Source organism: Zingiber officinale, chromosome 4B, assembly GCF_018446385.1.
Source record: "Zingiber officinale cultivar Zhangliang chromosome 4B, Zo_v1.1, whole genome shotgun sequence".
NCBI classification, from domain to species: Eukaryota; Viridiplantae; Streptophyta; class Magnoliopsida; order Zingiberales; family Zingiberaceae; genus Zingiber; species Zingiber officinale.
The window spans coordinates 6,734,619-6,756,104 of record NC_055993.1 but is presented as its reverse complement, the minus strand read 5'-3'; the positions used below and the strand labels follow the sequence as shown (position 1 = coordinate 6,756,104).

General features: G+C 38.6%; 4 non-coding genes across 4 annotated transcripts; all 4 read left to right on the top strand.

Annotated features, from left to right (window-relative positions):
• The first annotated feature begins 869 nt into the window (after nucleotides 1–869).
• On the top strand, nucleotides 870–951 carry TRNAS-GCU. The gene has a single exon. It is a non-coding gene; the product is annotated as a tRNA-Ser (tRNA).
• A 3,350-nt stretch (nucleotides 952–4,301) lies between these two features.
• TRNAS-GCU lies at nucleotides 4,302–4,383 on the top strand. Its single transcript has one exon. It is a non-coding gene; the product is annotated as a tRNA-Ser (tRNA).
• A 3,544-nt stretch (nucleotides 4,384–7,927) lies between these two features.
• Nucleotides 7,928–8,009, top strand: TRNAS-GCU. Its single transcript has one exon. It is a non-coding gene; the product is annotated as a tRNA-Ser (tRNA).
• Nucleotides 8,010–8,082: 73 nt separating this feature from the next.
• On the top strand, nucleotides 8,083–8,164 carry TRNAS-GCU. Its single transcript has one exon. It is a non-coding gene; the product is annotated as a tRNA-Ser (tRNA).
• The last annotated feature ends 13,322 nt before the right edge of the window (nucleotides 8,165–21,486 follow it).

The window sequence follows — 21,486 nt, the reverse complement described above, 5'->3', positions numbered from 1 at the left end:
AAGAGATTGCGACAGGGACCTCTAAATCACTAATATTTTCCAATAGAAAGGGAGAAGAAGACATTTCTTGAGTCCTCTTTCTCATAGAGTCGTAGGTCGTAGGCGCAGGTGCAGCGTGCAGGCGGGAGGCGGCGTCGCGAGCCGTGGTGAGCGCTGCAGGCCTGCAGCGAGTTTTCTTTCCATCGCAGTCGCAGGCGGCAAAATGAATTTGCCCTAAATCTTTTTCATTCCTCCACTATCTATTAAACATAATATTTTTAAAAAAAATTTGGGTCCCCTCAAAATCTAGGCCCAGGGCCATCGCCCAGGATTGCCCTCCTCCAGGGTCGAGCCTGGTAACACATAAGGGAAACATTTACCTCAGCTTTGTCAAAATTCGAACTCCAGATCTCATGGTAGCAATACTTCATGTGCTAGTCATTAGACTGTCCCGAGAGGACCATTTATCCTTGATTTGTGAATTTATATTATGTTATATCAAATATTATTTCAAAGGGTATCCTCTCTTGTCGGATAAGTACACTTTCGAGGCATGACAACAAGGATGCTCATGCTCTCGTCTCCTCATTTATAAGCAACTCTTCACAATAAGGTTATATGTATTCATCAGCTTATTGTAAACATATGAGATTTCATCCACCATGGTGAATTTATCCTCTCATTATATTACAAGCCAAATATCTCTGGATTTACTAAGAGTTCAAGCTTAAAGCAGTAAAGCTCCTCTCGAGACTTCAATGTATATTATTTAAAAAGAAATTTGCATGTCAATCTAGAGATTCATACTCTCTAGGTCTACTACTCTTTGGTCGAGTGAAAATTTCAATAGTTTAAAATTAAAATATAAAAACATAACCAGTAACATCAAAGTCGCTTTGGCCGAGTGGTTAAGGCGTGTGCCTGCTAAGTACATGGGGTTTCCCCGCGAGAGTTCGAATCTCTCAGGCGACGCAGTTATTTTTTAACAATTAATAAAAAATTCTTGTTTGGTTAGGTAACGCACCGAGTCAGTATACCTAGTACCTACGCCCTACATGGCGCCGCTTCCTCGCTAAAGAGCAGGAAGAGGCGGACGCCGACGCGGAGAGGATCATCGAACGCCTGTGTCCAGATTTATTTTTGTTGATATTTTTGATTCCGTCAGCTACCTATAAAATCATCTGGCTCCATAACTTATTTTCCTATGTTCTTGCGTAAACCAGAGTTTTCATTGATGAATTTTAGTCAATTTTTCATTTTATGCGATGGGACATTCTGGAGTAACAACAACTTACAGGGATTTAGTAGCGATTCTATCGTTAAATATTTTGTTTGTTAGCTCGAGGGCCTTAATAGCTTGCTACGAGCTTTATTAATGACATTATCAAAATTATAATGAACTTTTAGTTAAACTGATATTGGTTGGTGGGGATAGAAATTGTCATTGATGGTGAATTTGTTTTATTTATAGTGTACACTATTTTTTTTATGGCCTTTAATTAGTTGTATAAATATAATTGCTGTTATAGTAAGATGTGGTGATATAAAGCTGAACCTTTGACATCTTTTTGTATTTGATGCCGGTTGATATGAATATATAGTCTAATGAACTCTGCACTATCTATTGAACTGCCATATCTGTTGTATATATAGGTTAGCCGCCTTGCAGTATCTCCTATAAGATGTGGTGATAGTATGTCAAATTTTGTTTGTAATTGCTTGTTAAGCCAAAATTGCATGATGCAGAATCTCAATTGCATGATGTAATTGATGGTTAAAAAATGTGAATTTTTTTCTTCTGTAGAACCGCTTGCTGATGTAGAATCTCAACTGTCACAGTTGAAAACTAGGAAGCGAGATGAGTTTAAAATAATGATATATTTAGTTAGCTTCGTCGATTATTTTGGGATGATCGGTATAATTTTATAGAATTTTTTTATCAACCATTAGGGTAAATTGAGAAACACGTCTAGTTGGCAGTCTAAGAACTCAGTATTCTTTAATTGTACGTCTCATTTAGAGAAAAAATTCTTACAAATACGCTATAGTTGGGGATCGAATTATGGGTACCTAGGTGATAATCTGGATATCCTACCGCGGTACTATAACCTCGAGGACAAAATGATAAATCCAGATAGCCTCATTGACCAGTCCTGGAGTGACTGGCTCGGCCCCACAAAATTTTTCCACCGACCACCGAGTAAATAGGAAAGCGCTCGTGATGAATGGCCAGGAAGCCCAGCATCCTTTGACTGTGCGCCTCATTTAATAAGTTAAAAAAATGATAAATCCAGATAGCTTCATTGACTAGTCATGAGGTGATTGGCTCGACCCCAAAAAAATTTTCCACAGACCATCGGGTAAATAGGGGAAGCGCTCGCGGTGAATGGCCAGGAAGCCCAGCATCATTTGATTATGCGCCTCATTTAATAAGTTAAAAAAAAAATGGTAAACCTAGTTATCCTCATTGACTAGCCCTGGGTTGACCGGTCTGATTCCATGGAATTTTTCAACCGGCCACCAGGGTAAATCAAGAAAAGCGCACGGGGGCAGTTCAAGAGTCCAGCATCCTTTGGTTGTGCATCCCATTTGGAGAAAAAATTTCTACAAATAAGTCATAGCTGGAGATCAGTTAGCATCATTGACTATCCCTGGGATGATCGGTCCGGCTCCACGGAAGTTTGTCACCGGCCACCAAGATAAATTAGGAAGCGCAGGCGGCTGCCAGCCCAGAAGCCCATTATCTTTTGATTGCGCCCTCCATTTAGAGGAAAAATAGTCTCTCGTAGATAGAGACTATTTATATACCTTGACTGTCCACAAGACTATCTATAGTAGAACGTTCTCATGCAGTCAATGGCTGAGGAGCTAGATAGTTACCTCATCAGGTATGCCCCATGGGATCATCCATGGTAAACTGTTCTCCCACAGACAGAGACTATTTATATGCTCTAACTGCCTATGAGACCCATTCGTGATAGTATGTTGTTACGCTAGTCAGGACTTGTTATATGCTTGATATATGTCGGTCATGTATTTATTCGTACAGGTTTGGATATACTATTTGTATACTTCTGATTTATGGGTTATATCTGGTTGATCAGGTTAGTGAGTGTTATGCTATTAGTTATACTGTTAGTTAGCAGATGATTATATAGGTGCTCTTATGTTTGTAGTAAATATTTTACCTGAGACCGTTTCTTTAGATCTCCTGATATATATAGTATCATGCACTTTCTTTTTATACCCACTGAGTTGTTATACTCACTATTGCTTACTTTTCTTTTAAGTTATAGGTTAACTGATAGAGGATATATTATGTTGCTCAGAAGTCCTATCTACCAATCCTACATCACACTCGATCGTATTATAATAATTCATTATTGTAATAATAATAAAAATAATATATATTATTCTCTTTTGCCTAATCGGAAAAATCGGTGGAAAAGAAAGTTAAAAAAGTTTTTTAATGATAAAAAATTCATTTATTTCACAAGAAGAAAAGGAAGAAAACCAGAGGAGGTTTTGAAATTTTCACAAGAAGAAAAGGAAGAAAACAGATGTTCTGATGAATTTCAAGTATTATGTTTCACAAATAAGATACGAACACTTACTTCACATTTGGAATTGTAAAAAAAAAAAATTTAACAAAAAAAAAGTCTACAACAAATTCTGGTCTAAATCTCTCTATTGTCTAGTTTGTGATTTTATGTTTTTTGCTATGTATTTATCCTTAATTTGTGATGACAAAAAGAGAATACGCTCATCCCAGTACCCTCGTCACGTCCTAGGGCTAACACGGAGGAGGTAAATCATAATTTTATCGAGATTCGAACTCCAGACCTCATGATGATAACACCTCATGTGTTAGTCACTAGACCATCCCGAGAAGACCATTTATTCTTGATTTGTGAACTTATATCATGTTATATCAAATATTATTACAAGAGGTATCCTCCGTTATCGGATAAGTATATTTTTAGGACACGACAACAAGGATGCTCTTGCTCTCGTCTTCTCATTTGCAAGCAACTCTTCACAATTCTCTAAAAAGATTATATGCACTCATCAGCTTATTATAAATATATGAGATTTCATCCACAATTGTATGGATTTATCCTCTCATTAAATTACAAGCCAAATATCTCTGGATTTACTAAGAGTTCAAGCTCCTCTCGAGACTTCGATGTATATTATTTAAAAAGAAATTTGCATGTCAATCTATGCATCTCTTGGTTTATACTCTCTAGGTCTACTACTCTTTGGTCAAGTGAAAATTTCAATAGTTTAAAATTAAAATATACATAACAAGCCACATCAACGTCGCTTTGGCCGAGTGGTTAAGGCGTGTGCCTGCTAAGTACATGGGGTCTCCCCGCGAGAGTTCGAATCTCTCAGGCGACGTAGTCATTTTTTAACAATTAATAAAATATTCTTGTTTGGTTAGGTAACGCCCCGAGTCAGTATACCTACGCCCTACATGGCGCCGCTTCCTCGCCAAAGAGCAGGGAGAGGCGGACGCCACCCACGCCGACGCCGAGAGGATCATCGAACGCCTCTTGCGTGTCCCAGTTTTAGTTTTGTTGATGTATTCGAAAGACTTTCCACTTTAATCTTCGGCTATGCTTTGATTCCGTGAGCTACCTATAAAATCATCTGCCTCCATAACTTGTTTTCTATGTTCTTGCGTAAATCAGAGTTTTCATTGATGAATTTTAGTCAATTTTCATTTTATGCGATGGGAAATTTTGGAGTAACAACTTATAGGGATTTAGTAGCGATTCTATAGTTAAATGTTTTTTTATAGCTTGAGGGGCTTAATAGCTTGCTATGAGCTTTACTAATGACATTATCAAAATTATAATGAGCTTTTAGTTAAACTGATATTGGTTGGTAGAGATGGAAATTGTCATTGATGGTGAATTTGTTTTATTTATAATGTACACTAATTTTTTTATGGCCTTTAGTTGTATAAATATAATTGCTGTTATAGTAAGATGCGGATATAAAGCTGAACCTTTGACAACTTTTTGTATTTGATGCCTGTTGATATGAATATATAGTCTGCTGAACTCTGCACTATCTATTGGACTGCCATATCTGTTGTATATATAGGTTAGTCACCTTGCAGCATCTCCTACAAGATGTCTTGATAGTATGTCAATTTTTGTTTGTAATTGCTTGTTAAGCCAAAATTGCATGATGCAGAATCTCAATTGCATGATGTAATTGATGGTTCAAAAATGTGAATTATTTGTCTTCTGTAGAACCGCTTGCATGATGTAGAATCTCAACGGTCACAGTTGAAAACTAGGAAACGAGATGAGTTAAAAATAATGATATATTTAGTTAGCTTTGTTGATTATTTTGGGATGATCGGTACAGTTCTATAAAATTTTTTTACCGACCAATAGGGTAAATTGAGAAGCACGTCTAGCCGGCAGTCAGTATTCTTTAATTGCACACTTCATTTGGAGAAAAAATTTCTTCAAATATACTATAGCTCGTGATCGAATCACGGATGCATAGGTGATAATCTTCATATCCTACCGTGATACCATAGTCTCGAGGACAAAATGATAAATCCAGATAGTCTCATTGACTAGTCCTGGGATGACTGGCTCGGCCCCACAAAATTTTTCCACCGACCACCAGGTAAATAGGGAAGCACTCGCGGTGAATGGCAAGGAAGCCCAGCATCCTTTAATTACGCGCCTCATTTAATAAGTTAAAAAAAATAATAATAAATCCAGATAGCCTCATTGATTAGTCTTGAGGTGACTAGCACGGCCCTACAAAATTTTTCTATCGACCGCATGGTAAATAGAGAAGCGCTCGGGGTTAATGGCCAGGAAATCCAGCATCCCTTGATTGCGTGCCTCATTTAATAAGTTAAAAAAAATGATAAACTCAATTAGCCTCATTTAACTAGCCCTGGGGTGACCTGTCTGATTCCACGAAATTTTCCAACCGGCCACCAGGGTAAATCGAGAAAAACGCACAGGGGGGCAGTCCAAGAGCCCAGCATCCTTTAGTTGTGTATCTCATTTGGAGAAAAAATTTCTACGAATACATCATAACTGGAGATCAGTTAGCCTCATTAACTATCCCTGGGATGACCGGTCCGGCTCCACGGAAGTTTTCCACCAGCCACCAAGGTAAATTAGGAAGCACACGCGGTTGCCAACCCAGAAGCTCATTATCTTTTGATTGCGCCCTCCATTTAGAGGAAAAATAGTCTCTCGTAGATAGAGACTATTTATATACGTTGACTACTCACGGGACCATCTGTAATAGAACGTTCTCACGCAGTCAATGGCTGAGGAGCTAGATAGTTACCTCATCAAGTCTGTACCATGGGATCATTTTTGGTAAAATGTTCTCCCGCAGATAGAGACTATTTATATGTCCTGACTGTCCGTGAGATTCATTCATGATAGTATGTTGTTACGCTATTCAGGACTTGTTATATGCTTGATATATGTCGGTAATGTATTTATTCATACATATTTGGATATACTATTTGATACTCCCGATTTATGGGTTATACCTGGTTGATCAGGTTAGTGAGTGTTATGTTATTAGTTATACTGTTAGTTAGCAGATGATTATATAGGTGCTCTTACGTTTGTAGTAAATATTTTATCTGAGACTGTTTCTTTAGATCTTCTGATATATATAGTATCATGCACTATTTTTTTTATACCTACTGAGTTGTTGTACTCACTATTCCTTACTTTTCTTTTAAGTTTTAAGTTAGCAGATAGAGGATGTGTTGTGTTGCTCAGAGATTCTGTCTATTGGTCCTACATCACACTCGAGATCGTATTTTCCACGTTATATCTTGTTGTTTGGTATTTGCATTTGGCTTTATTCATGTATTTTATTCTTGTGGTGTATTTGTATTCATTTGTCATATTTGTTGCGTTAAGTTGTGCCGGCACGTAGTCACTTTTAGTTTTTATATTGTGTAGATTGTGTAAATCCCTCTAATGTCTAGTTTGTGATTTTATGTTTTCACTATGTATTTATTCCTGATTTGTAAATTTATATCGTGTTGTATCAAATATTATTACAAGGGATATCCTCCGTTATCGAATAAGTACACTTTCAGGTAAGAGTGTAAATCAACCAAGCCGCTCATGAGCTATTCGAAACTCGATTTGATAAAAACTCACTTGAGCTCGTTTAATGAGGCTCGTTAAGATAAACAAACCAAGCTCAAGCTTCACAATATTCGACTCGTTAGCTCGTGAACATGTTCGTAAATAAAAAAAAATAAATTTGATATTGAATTTATAGATTTTACACTCTACTTATAAAACATATAGATAAATATATTAAATTTATTTATTAAAATAAAATTATAAATTTTAATAAGAATATTATAATTTTCTATAAATATATAATTTAGTTTTATTAAATATTTAAATTTATAATTTATATTTATTAAGCTCGTTTAGGCTCGATAAAAGCTCGAATAAGCTCGTGAGCCATGAATATATTCGTTAAATAAAGATTCGATTATAAACGAGCCAAACTCAAATAGTCAAGAGTTCGGTTTAGTTGGACTCGATTACACCCCTACTTTCAGGACATGACAACAAGGATGCTCTTGCTTTCGTCTCCTCATTTGCAAGCAACTCTTCACAATTCTCTAAGAAAGTTATATGTACTCATCAGCTAATTGTAAACATATGAGATTTCATCCACAATGGTGTGGATTTATCCTCTCATTAAATTACAAGCCAAATATCTCTGGATTTATAGTTCAAGCTTAAAGCAGTAAAGCTCCTCTCGAGACTTCAATGTATATTATTTAAAAAGAAATTTGCATGTCAATCTATGCGTCTCTTGGTTCATACTCTCTAGGTCTGCTACACTTTGGTCGAGTGAAAATTTAAGTACTTTAAAATTAAAATATAAAAACAGAAACAGAAACATCAAAGTCGCTTTGGCCGAGTGGTTAAGGCGTGTGCCTGCTAAGTACATGGGGTTTCCCCGCGAGAGTTCGAATCTCTCAGGCGACGTGGTCATTTTTTAACAATTAATAAAATATTCTTGTTTGGTTAGGTATCTAAAAACATAACCAGTAACAACAACGTCGCTTTGGCCGAGTGGTTAAGGCGTGTGCCTGCTAAGTACATGGGGTTTCCCCGCGAGAGTTCGAATCTCTCAGGCGACGTAGTCATTTTTTAACAATTAATAAAATATTCTTGTTTGGTTAGGTAACTTCCCGAGTCAGTATACCTACGCCCTACATGGCGCCGTTTCCTCGCCAAAGAGCAGGGAGAGGCGGACGCCACCCACGCCGACGCCGAGAGGATCATCGAACGCCTCTTGTGTCCCAGGTTTATTTTTGTTGATGTATTCGAAAGTCTTTCCACTTTAATCTTCGTAGGTTATGTTTTGATTCCGTTAGCTACCTGTAAAATCATCTGGCTCCATAACTTGTTTCCTATGTTCTTGCGTAAATCAGAGTTTTCATTGATGAATTTTAGTCAATTTTCATTTTATGCGATGGGAAATTTTGGAGTAACAACTTATAGGGATTTAGTAGCGATCCTATAGTTAAATGTTTTTTTATAGCTTGAGGGCTTAAGAGCATCTGCATCAGATACCCTATTTAAATATTTTATCTTAAATTTTAGATAGGGTAGCTAAAAAATCTTTACATCAGCTACCCTATCCATTCCCTAAATTATGCATTTATGAACAGTACTTCTCTAAATTTAGGGAATGGATTACATTCCCTAAACATTATAGAGGAGAGAGAAGAAATAGGGAAGCTGATATATGATGTTTTGAAAAGTAGATATTCAAATTTAATAAAGTAATTTTTTTACCCTAAATTATGTATTTTGGATAGGAAAACTGGTGTGGATGTTAATGGCATTATCAAAATTATAATGAACTTGTAGTTAAAATGATATTGGTTGGTGGGGATGGAAATTGTCATTGATGATGAATTTGTTTTATTTATAGTGTACACTATTTTTTTTTATGGCCTTTAGTTGTATAAATATAATTGCTGTTATAGTAAGATGTGGTATATAAAGCTGAACCTTTGACATCTTTTTGTATTTGATGCCTGTTGATATGAATATATAATCTGCTGAACTCTGCACTATCTATTGGACTGCCATATCTGTTGTATATATAGGTTAGTCACCTTGCAGTATACTCCTATAAGATGTGGTGATAGTATGTCAATTCTTGTTTGTAATTGCTTGTTAAGCCAAAATTGCATGATGCAGAATCTCAATTGCATGATGTAATTGATGGTTAAAAATGTGATTTTTTTTTTTGTCTTGTAGAATCGCTTGCATGATGCAGAATCTCAACTGTCACAGTTGAAAACTAAGAAACGAGATTAGTTTAAAATAATGATATATTTAGTTAACTTCGTTCATTATTTTGGGATGATCGGTATAGTTTTATAAAAAAAATTTATCGATTATTAGGATAAATTGAGAAGCGTATCTAGCCGATAGTCTAAGAGCTCAGTATTCTTTAATTACACATCTTATTTGGAGAAAATATTCCTACAAATACGCTATAGCTAGGATTGAACCACGGGTGCCTAGGTGATAATTTGGATATCCTACCGCGACACCATAGTCTCGAGGACAAAATGATAAATCTAGATAGCCTCATTAACTAGCCTTGAGGTATTTGGTTTGACCCACAAAATTTTTCCACAAACCACCGGGTAAATAAGGAAGCGCTCGCGATGAACGGCTAATAAGCACAACATCCTTTGATTGCGCGTCTCATTTAATAAGTTAAAAAAATGATAAACCCAGTTAACTTCATTGACTAGCCCTGGGGTGACCGGTCTGATTCTACGAAATTTTTCCACCGACCACCAGGGTAAATCTAGAAAAACACATGGGGGCAGTTCAAGAGCTCAGCATCCTTTGATTGCGGTGGAGGAAAAATTTCTACAAATACGTCATAGCTGGAGATCAGTTAGCCTCATTGACTATCCCTCGGGTGACCGACTCGGCTCCACGGAAATTTTCCACGGGTCACTAGGGTAAATCGGAAAGTGCACGCGGCTGCCAGCCCAAAAGTCCATTATCTTTTGATTGCGCTCCCCAATTGGAGGAAAAACTCCTGTAAATATGCCATAGCTGGGAATCGAACCGTGAATGTCTGAGTAACAACAAAGATATCCTACCACATCACCATAGCCCCGGAGACCCCATTTAATAAGTTAAAAAAAATAATAATCTCAGTTAGCCTCATTGACTATCTTTGGAGTGACTGGCTTGGTTTCATTGAAGTTTTTCACTTACCACTAGAGTAAATCGGAAAACGCAAGCACACGCTGCAGCCAGCCCAGAAGCCCAATATCATTTGGTTGTGCCTCCCATCTATAGGAAAAAATCCTATAAATATACCATAGCGGGAAATTGAATCATGAATACCTAGATGATGTTGGAATACAAACAATCTGTTGTCAGAGATTTATGGGTATTAGTTGAATTTAAGCTACACTGAATTAAATTCAACTTACAGTCGTAGAATACAAACAATCTGTTGCCAGAAATTTACAGGTATTAGTTGAATTTAAGCTACATTGAATTAAATTCAACTTACAGTCGAAATGACATGAGCGGATAATCTCAGGCTACAGCAGAGGCTGGTTTTTGTAACATGCAGAAGATCAGACTAATTCACCGAGCAGGCAGACCAAAGCGGTAGGGCAAGTCTGCAGAGCGGCAGAGTAGGTCTGTAGAGCGGTAGACCAAAGCGGCAGGGTACGTCTGCAAAGCGGTAGACCAGATCGACAGACCAGAGTGGTAGGGCAAGTCTGCAGAGCGGCAGGGCAGGTCTGCAGAGCGGCAGACCAGAGCGACAGGGCAGGTCTACAGAGCGGCAGACTAAAGCAACAGACCAAAGCGGCAGGGCAGGTCTGTAGAGCGGCAGTCCAGAGCGGCAGACCAGATCGACAGGGCAGGTCTGTAGAGCGGCAAACCAGAGCGACAGACCAGATCGATAAGGCAGGTCTGCAGAGCGGCAGACCAGATCGACAAGGCAGGTCTGCAGAGCGACAAACCAGATCTGGCGAGTAGACTGGCCGACCGGGCGGATAAAGAGACCGACCGGGAAAACTGACCGAGGCCTAGATTCGCCCACCTCCCGCTGTCCTTCGAGGCTTACAAAGGTCGTCTGTTTCTCAGGATACAACGGTTAACCGTAAACTCCACCAAACACTAGTGGTCACGGCGAACTGAGTGGTGAGAGTCTTTGCTTTGCTTGCTATTTTTTTTTTCTACCTATAATCGGAGCCTCCTTATAATAGGAGCTCAGATCAATGGCCAGAGTTAATGATCTTAATGGTCATTATTAGCCAAGCAGTGAAACGACCACAACAAAAGATCTACGTGGTAAAATATTGGTTGTTTCACTTAGGCAAATTTTGCCCTGACCGGTCCAGCATTCGTGTGCACAGGTCGTACTCGCACACGAGTCAACTTGGTTCAGTGCAATCCGGGCACTGGATTTGCACCCCCCTGTGCACTCACACGTGAGAGAGAGTCTCTCCATGCATTTGTTCACATCCTCAATGTATGTGAATGAATATAAACCAACAAAAATACCTTAAAACTTCCAATATGGGACTAAAGTCTCATTCACAATGGAACCTCTTTCCTCTTCCATTTTTTCTCCATTCACTTATTCAACAATCCCTCACATGAATGGAGATAGGGTAAGTGATAACATTCAGCAGTTGAGTCAAGTATAGGATATGTAGGTTTTACCCTTTGAATCTTCCCTTGTAAAGATCTGGTTGCTCACTGGCTGATAGTAGACACGATGTCCTTGAACTATACTGCCGTCTGTGTAAGCAGTGACAAATCTCACCCAAGACTCTCCCTGATACAATTCAGTTCTTATGAGTGTGTTCGTTCTTGGCCATGAACACGCCTGGTTCTGTGAGAAGCTTAGAATTGTGCCCCCAATTCTCTTCGAAGCGGTCCCACTTCTTTCTCACATAGGTGGTCCCTCAAGAGTTGTCATCTACTTTTCTTGATCATTAAAAGTCCATCGTCTTACCCTGATCTAGTTACTGTTTCATTGGGCTATCCCCCTACAGTGTGTCTAGTCAGTGCAGATTAGTTATCCCTTTGAACCTAGTTCTTGGGATCTCCAGTCAGCATAGGTTGGATGTCCTCTACATTGATCGCTGACAACGGCATCAAACCTATTCCTCGTGAGGAGCTTGCAACTAATTATCGATTTAACCCTTTGGTTAGCGAATCCGCTAGATTATCCTTTGACTTCACATAGTCAACAGTGATAGCTCCCGTTGAGAGTAGTTGTCTAATGACATTATGTCTACGACGTATATGTCTAGACTTACCATTATACAGATGGCTCTGTACCCGACCGATTGCTGATTGGCTATCGTAATGTATGCAAATCGTCGGCACAGGTTTCGACCATCGTGGAATATCTTCTAAGAATTGTCGTAGTCATTCAGCCTCTTCACCACATTTGTCAAGAGCTACAAACTTATATTCCATCGTGGATCTAGTTATTACGGTTTGCTTAGAAGATTTTCAGGAAATGACTGTACCTACTAGAGTGAAGACATATCCACTCTTAGACTTAGAGTCTTTTATATCAGATATCCAACTTGCATCGTTGTATCCTTCGATCACAGCAGGATATCTTGTATAGTGCAGTCCATATTCACTAGTATACCTCAAGTACCTCAGTACTCTTATTATCCTTTTCCAGTGCTCAACACTAGGATTACTCGTGTATCTACTCAATTTGCTTACTGCGAGGCCAAGTCTGGTCGTGTATAACTCATCAAGTACATCATACTTCCAATTACTCGAGAGTACTCTATCTGAAAGATACTTTCACCTCAATTTTTCGATAGATGTTGAATCGTATCTATCGGCGTTCGTGTCAACGCAGTATCACCCTTGGTGAATTTCTCAAGAATTTTGTCCACATAATGGGACTAACTAAGAACAAGTCCTTCTGTTGTTTTAAGAATTTTGATTCCTAGAATCACATCAGCTAGACCCATGTTTTTCATATCAAATCTTGAACTCAGTATACCTTTTGTGGATTTTATTATCTTATCATTATTTCCAATGATAAGTATGTCCCCTGCATAGAGGCACAAGATGACATAGTCACTCTCTGTGACTTTCATGTAGACACATTTATCACATTCATTGATCTTGAATCCACATTCCTTCATGGCATGCATTATCAAAATTTTCATGTCACTGCTTTGGAGCTTGTTTCAAGCCATATAATGACTTCACCAATCTACATACCTTGTTTTTTCTATCCTGACACAAAAAACCCCTCAGGTTGCTCCATGTAGATTTTCTTTTCTAAATCCCCATTTAGAAAGGCAGTCTTTACATCTATTTGATGTATTTAGAGATTCTATAGAGAGGCAATAGCCAACAATACTCTAATGGAAGTTATTCTCGACACCGGAGAATACGTATCAAAGTAATTGATGCCTTCTCATTGTCGGTATCCTTTGAATACCAATCTGGCCTTATTCTTATCAATCGTGCCATCTGATTTTTGTTTTTTTCTTGAAAATCCACTTACAACCTAGTGGTTTACTTCCCGGAGAAAGATCCACAAGTTCCCAAGTGTGATTTTGCAAGATAGATTCTATCTCAGATGCAATTACCTCTCTCCAATGAGGTCCATCAACAGAGCCTACAGCTTCTGAGTAACTTCGGGGCTCACTCTCCAACATGAAAGTGATAAAATCCGATCCATAGGATTTTTCTACCCGAGCTCTTTTACTCCGTCTAAGCTCAACCTCAACTGGTTCAACATCATCATCATCTTCTTATTCGCCTTGTGTTTCATTTGCCCATTTTGAGGAGCTAGCATCCTCTCGGGTCTTATACGGAAACACATGCTCGAAGAACAAGACATTTCTCAATTCGATTATCGAGTTCTTGTGTATCTCTGGTATGTGTGACTCATACACACAAAATCTGTACGCAGTGCTGTTTTGTGCATATCCAATAAATATGCAATCAACAATCTTTGGTCCTATCTTAATCCTTTTTGGATCAGGCACCAACACTTTGGCAAAACACCCCCGCATTCGTAAATATTTGTAGGACGGTTGTCTTCTATTCCACAACTCATAAGAGCTCTTATCTATTTTCTTCCAGGGCACCTTATTTAAAAGGTAATTCGTTGTTAACACAGCTTCCCCCCACATGGACTCTGGCAATCCATAGCTCAATAGAAGAGCATTCATCATCTCCTTTAGAGTTTGATTCTTTCGCTCAGCAACTCCATTTCGCTCAGCAAACGGTGATACATATTCACTGCCTCGGTCACTTCGAACCACCTTAATCTTTCTATTAAGCTGGTTTTCAACCTCATTCTTATAGAGATCAAATTTCTCTATAGCTTCATCCTTACTTTTGAGAAGATACACATAACAATATTTTGTGTTATCATCTACAAAAGTGATGAAGTATTTATTACCACCACGAGTTGGCGTACCTTTTAGGTCGCATACATCAGTGTGGATTAGGTCAAGTGGTTCATTACTTCTTTGAATATGTGGAAAGGATGACCTTGTTATTTTCGCTTCAACACAAATCTCACACTTGTGTGTTTTGGGTCAAGGTGGAATGCAGGTATGCTTTGCATATTAATTAATCTATGCAATACATCATAGTTAACATGTCCTAGTCTACCATGCCATAAACACGAAGACTCAAGTATATAAGTGGAAGAGCTTTCAGTTTTATTTATCTTAGGTTTAATCGTCATTACATTGAGCTTAAACAACCCATCAGATACATAGTTCCTTCCTACAAACACTCCATTATTAGACAATACACTCTATCCGACTTAAAGACAATGTGAAAGCCATGCTTACTTGACAGTGATCCAGATACTAAATTCTTTCGAATCTCCGGAACATACAACACATTGTTCAGAGTGAGATCCTTGCCCGAGGTCATCTTAAGCACCACCTTTCCTTGGCCCATGATGTCCGAGGTTGCTGAGTTCCCCATGAACAGTTTATCTCCAGTGACTTCTTCGAAGTTGTGGAGCAGCTCCTTGTTGCAGCACACATGTCTGATGGCTCCAGTATCGATCCACCATTGCCGCAGGTTTGAACTGATCAGGTTCAACTAAGAGACCACAGCGCAAAGGTCATCCATTTCTGGTCCCTCGTTCAGGTTGGCCTCTTGCTTCTTCTTCGGCTTTCTGCACTCCGAAGATTTGTGACCTACTTTGTCACAATTGAAGCACTTCCCAGAGAACTTCTTCTTGCTGATGCCTCCTCTGGGTCCCATCTTGGAAGACTTAGGGTTCTTCCGTTTCGAGCTTTGACCGTGCTCGACCATGTTGGCTTTCACAATAGCCCGAGAGAACAGTTTTCTCTCTGAACTCTTGTTGTCTTCTTCGATGCGAAGTCGAACAATGAGTTCCTCCACATTCATCTCCTTCCGCTTGTGCTTCAGGTAGTTCTTGAAATCCTTCTAACTAGGAGGCAACTTTTCAATGATAGCAACCACCTGGAAGGTTTTACTCAGAATCATCCCTTCTAAGTGGATCTCGTGCAAGATCACCTGAAGCTCCTAGACTTGACTGATCACCGTCTTGGAGTCAACCATCTTGTAGTTCAGGAATCGACCCACAATGAACTTCCTTTGCCCCTGCATCCTCCATCTTGTATTTCTTGTCCAAGGACTCCCACAGCTCTTAGTCGTTCTCTTCATGCTATACACAACATACAGCGAGTCAACAAGGCAGTTGAGGATATAGTTTCGGCAAAGAAACTCAGAATGAGTCCATGCCTCCACTGTACTGATGGTTTGCGCATCAGCATCCTCAGCACGCTTGGGAGGGTCCTCGGTCAAGAACCGAGACAGATTGAGCGTGGTCAGGTAGAAGAGCATCTTCTGCTGCCACCTCTTAAAGTTCAGTCCACTGAACTTCTCTGACTTTTTCCCATGACTGATTGACATAGTTTCAATCAAGGCGGAGGGGGTCTGCACGTGTTGAGTCTGTTGCACCTCAACATTTCGTTTCGTGGCCATCTCAACAGAAGCGAATCTGTTTCAAGATTGTTGGAATACAAACAATCTGTTACCGGAGATTTACGGGTATTAGTTGAATTTAAGCTACACTGAATTAAATTCAACTTACAGTCAAAATGACCTGAGCGGATAATCTCAGGCTATCAGCAGGGGCTAGTTTCTGTAACGTGCAGAAGATCAGACTAATTCACCGAGCGGGCAGACCAGAGCGGCAGGGTAGGTCTGTAGAGCGGCAGACCAGAGCGGCAGGGCAGGTCTACAGAGCGGTAGACCAGATCGACAGACCAGAGCTGCAGGGCAGGTCTGCAGAGCGGCATACCAGAGCGGCAGGGCATGTCTGTAGAGTGGTAGACCAAAGTGATAGACCAGAGTGGCAGGGCAGGTCTGTAGAGCAGCAGACCAGATTGACAGGGCAGGTCTGCAGAGTGATAGACCAGAGCAACAGACCAGATCGGCAGGGCAGGTCTGCAGAGTGGCATACCAGATCTAGCGAGCAGACTGGCCGATCGGGCGGATGAAGAGACCGACCGGGAAAACTAACCGAGGTCTATGAGAGTCGCAGTTTCCTTAAAACAGATTCACCCACATTCGGCTGTGCTTCGAGGCTTACAAGGGTCGTCTGTTTCCCATGATACAAGGGTTAACCATGAACTCCACCAAGCACTGGTGGTCACGGCGAACTGAGTGGCACCTGATTGCTACCACAGACACTTTGCCGAGCAGGAGTTGCACGACAGAGGAAGAGTTAATGATCTTAATGGTCATTATTAGCCGAGCAGTGAAACGACCACCGTTTCACTCATTATTACTCGACCGGTTTTATTCTGCATTAATCTCGAATTTAATGCATCAGTTTCACAGCAGCAAAAGATCTGAACCAAGTTGACTCATGTGTGAGCGCGACTCGCGCACACGAATGCCGGACCGGTCGGGGCAAAATTTCCCAGGATACTGTTAGGATGTATACTAAAAGCCTAGCTTTTGGTATAAACATTTATCTAGAAATAAGAATCACATTGGTCAAATGTCTACATTTATGATAAATGTAGTTGTTCAATTAATTTATATTGTAGATAACATGGTGGGTGGAGTCACACACAGAGGATCATGTTATCAGTACCTTATAAATTATAAACAGTAGCTCACGACCAAGATGAAAAGGAACAAACCATTGGAAGGTCGTAGTGTAATTAGGTATTAGTTTATCTTAACTATATACTTACACTAGTACACTTAGAGTGTATTGAGTAGAACCATTAGAGGTCGTTTCTTTTTATACTGACTTTATAAAGGAACAAAGACCTCAGTTATTATGGAAGTGTGTGCTCTTAATCCTAATATAATAACAAACACATATATTTAATTTATCAATGGGTGAGATTTAGTTCGATAAATCAATAAGTCCGATAAGTTGGGAAATGATATTACTTATAGTGTGTGTTGTTGATTATAGAAGGAAACTGTGTCCTGGTAATCTAGGTTGAGAATGACCCCAAGAGGAGCTCATAAAGATTGTCATGTTAAACCCTGCAGGTGGACTTAGTCCGACATGACGATAAGGTTGAGTGGTACTACTCTTGGACTAAGATATTAATTAAGTGAGTTGTCAGTAACTCATTTAATTAGTGGTCATTTGACATCTTAAACACAGGGGGACTAACTCACTCATAATAAGAAGGAGCCCAAAATGTAATTTGAGATTGATGTGGTAGTTCAATAATAGTTATTTAGTGGAATGAATTATTATTGATGAAATTAAGTTGTGTGTTCGGGGCGAACACAGGAAGCTTAATTTCATCGGGAGACTAAAACCAATTCCTCCTCTCGGTCCCTATCGTAGCCTCTTGTATATAGAGATTTATACCCACCATATACCCACTTCTTACCCAACCTATAGGGGTCGGCCAAGCCAAGCTTGAAGCTCAAGCTTAGGGTCGGCCAAGCCTAAAGGTTGAGCCTTAAGGTGGCCGACCAATTGATTGAAGCCCAAGCTTAGGTGGCCGACCACATCATAATAAAAAGGGATTTTTATTAAAATTATTTTTTATGTGGATATCATAGTTTTAAAAGAGAGTTTGAAATTTAAATCTTTCCTTTTATAGCTTTCTACAAAAGATTAAGAAAAGATTCGAAATCTTTCCTTATTTGTAAATTGAAAGGTAGATTTTAATTTTGAGAAAACTTTCCTTTTTTAACCATATTCATAATTTAAAAGAGAGTTTAAAAATTAAATATTTCTTCTATAAAGCTTTGACAAAAAATTAAGAAAAAATTTGATATCTTTCCTTATTTGTAGATTAAAAGATATTTTAATTTTTAAAGATAACTTTCTTTTTATCCACATATTTAAAATAAAGATTTTAATTTATAAAATTTCCTTTTTACAAACCAGGAAAAATTATTGGAGAAATTTTTTATAAATTTCCAAAGACAAATTAGGAAGTTTTAATTAATTAAAAACTCTCCTTGTTTATAGCTTTAATGTGACCGGTCATGTAATGTGAGAAGAGAAAATTATTTTTAATTAAATAAATTTTCCTTTTCATGGCAAAAGAATTAAGGAAGTTTTTTATTTAAATTTTCTTATTTGCCAAGACCAAGGATTATAACAGAGGGAGAGAGAAAGGAAGCATCCCTTGGAGCTTGGTGGTGGCTGAACCTCATCCTTTCATGGAGCTATTGTGGTGGCCGAATCTTCCTTGGAGAAGAAGGTGGCTTAGGTGGATTCTCATCTCGGTAGATCGTTGCCCACACAACGTCCGGGATAAGAAGAGGAATACGGTAGAAGATCAAGAGGTTATTTGCTTACAAAAAAAGGTATAACTAATAATTGTTTTCCGCATCATACTAGTTTTATTTGTATAGTTATTTTTGGAAATACCAAACACAAGAGGCGTATGATTCTAGAGTTTTCGGATTTGTTTCGAATTTGTGTTTTCTTTGTTTTCGAATTTGTGATTCGATTGTTCTTTTTGGTTAATCTAGAGTTATTTAAGGAAATTAAATATTAGCTTTCCTTAAAAGCCTTTGTCTAGGCGGTGGTAGTTGCTCCCATATCCAAGAAGCCATGTGCCTCGCCATACAGTTCTGGAAGCCAATTTTGAAAATTAATATTTAATGGAATTAATAACATAGGTGGATTTGAATCAATAGTGTTAAGTTCCGCTTGCGATTAAAATCTAAACCATTAAGAACAGATAAGTTAAATTTGGAATCAATGATGTTAAATTCCGTCTGCGATTCCTAATTTAACTTCTAAAGAACACAATAGGTTATTTAAGAAAAGGTTCGACACTTGTACAAAATATTTGTACAGTGGAGCCGGTACAGTTTTCCTAGGACTAACCAACAGATACAAGGGTTGTACTTCGAGACTTACAAGGGTCGTTTGTTTCCCAGGATACAACGGTTAACCGTGAACTCCACCAAGCACCGATGGTCGCGGCGAACTGAGTGACACCCGATTGCTACCATGGGTACTCTGTCGAGCAGGAGTTGCACGACAGAGGAAGAGTTAATGATCTTAATGATTATTATTAGCCGAGCAGTGAAACGACCACCGTTTCACTCATTATTACTCGGTCAGTTTTATTGTGCATTAATCTCAAATTTAATGCATCAGTTTCACAGCAGCAAAAGATCTGAACCAAGTTGACTCGTTTGCGAGCGCGACCTGCGCACACGAATGTCGGACCGGTCGGGGCAAAATTTCCCAGGATACAAGGGTTGTGCTTTGAGGCTTACAAGGAGATATGTTTCCCAGGATACAACGGTTAACCGTGAACTTCACCAAGCACTGGTGGTCACGGCGAACTGAGTGGCACCTGATTGCTACCACGAGCACTCTGTCGAGCAGGAGTTGCACGACAGAGGAAGAGTTAATGATCTTAATGGTCATTATTAACCGAGCAGTGAAACGACCACCGTTTCACTCATTTTTACTCGGTCGATTTTATTCTGCATTAATCTCGAATTTAATGCATCAGTTTCACAGCAACAAAAGATCTACGTGGCAAAATGTTAGTTGTTCCACTTGGGCAAATTTTGTCCCGACTGGTCCGGTATTAGTGTGCGCAGGTCACGCTCGCACACGAGTCAACTTGGTTCAGTGCAATTTAGGTCCTAGATTTGCACCCCCCCTGCACACCCACGCGTGAGAGAGAGTCTCTCCCCATGCATTTGTTCACATCCTCAATGTATATGAATCAATATAAACCAACAAAAATACATTGAAACTTCTAATGTGGACTAACGTCTGATTCACAATGGAACCTCTTTCCTCTTTCATTTTTTCTCCATTCACTTATTCAAGATGATAATTTGAATATTTTACTATGACACCATAGTACAGGACTCCATTTAATAAGTTAAACGTACTATATATATATATATATATATATATATATATATATATATATATATATACGATTTCGATCGCCTGCGGTTTTCTCCCTGCGGTTTGGTGCGGCTATGATGAGCTGGAGGCGCCACGTAAGCAAAAAAAATATAAAAGGAAAAATCACTACCGCAGCCGCGATCTCTCCGCTTCTCCCCGCGGTTGCAGCTGATCTTCACGAGACGCTGGCGGATCACCCTCGGCCGGATCACAACCGGATTCCGGCCGAATCGCGGCCGGATTCCGGCCAGATGGCGGCCGAATTCTGGCCAGATGGCGGCCGGAATCCGACCGTTTCGTGACCAAAATCTGTCGAAAACGCTAGCAGACACAGCGTTGCCAATTCCTTCCTGATCGGTCACCAGAAAATAAAATATTAAAATAATAAAATTCCTTCCTGATCGGGATACAGCTAATCTAAATCCAATAAAATTACCTAAATAATTTTTAAAATAATAAAAATATTAAAATATTAGCTAATTTTATTTATTTATATATATCACTATTAATAATATTATTATTATTACTATTATTATGAAAATTTTAATTTTCAAAATTTAAAATAAATACAATTACAGACCGTCAATCATTGATATAATTTTCTACACTTAAATTGTGTTTTTTTTTTCAATTTGGACAAAAATATATATATTGCCATGCTTAAGATTGAAAAATGAATAATACAGTAAAATATTATATTAGTTTATATACTAAAATCTTCAAATAAATAAAATTTTATTATATTACCTAAATGGAACGAAACAACCTATTATATTTCATCCCCTATAATCAAGATTATGTAATTATTTAATAATCACATAATTAAAATTATATATAAATATATATGATAACTTAAATCAAACACACCTGAATCCTTACCATTACTAAATTTTGCAAATAAATAAGAAACATTTTTTTTAATGTATGTATATGCATTAAAATTGGTAGAATTTAAATATCAATAAATAACTACAACTTTACTTAATTGAATGTTAAATAGCTAAGAAAAATAACTGTAGGTATAATACTCGGGGG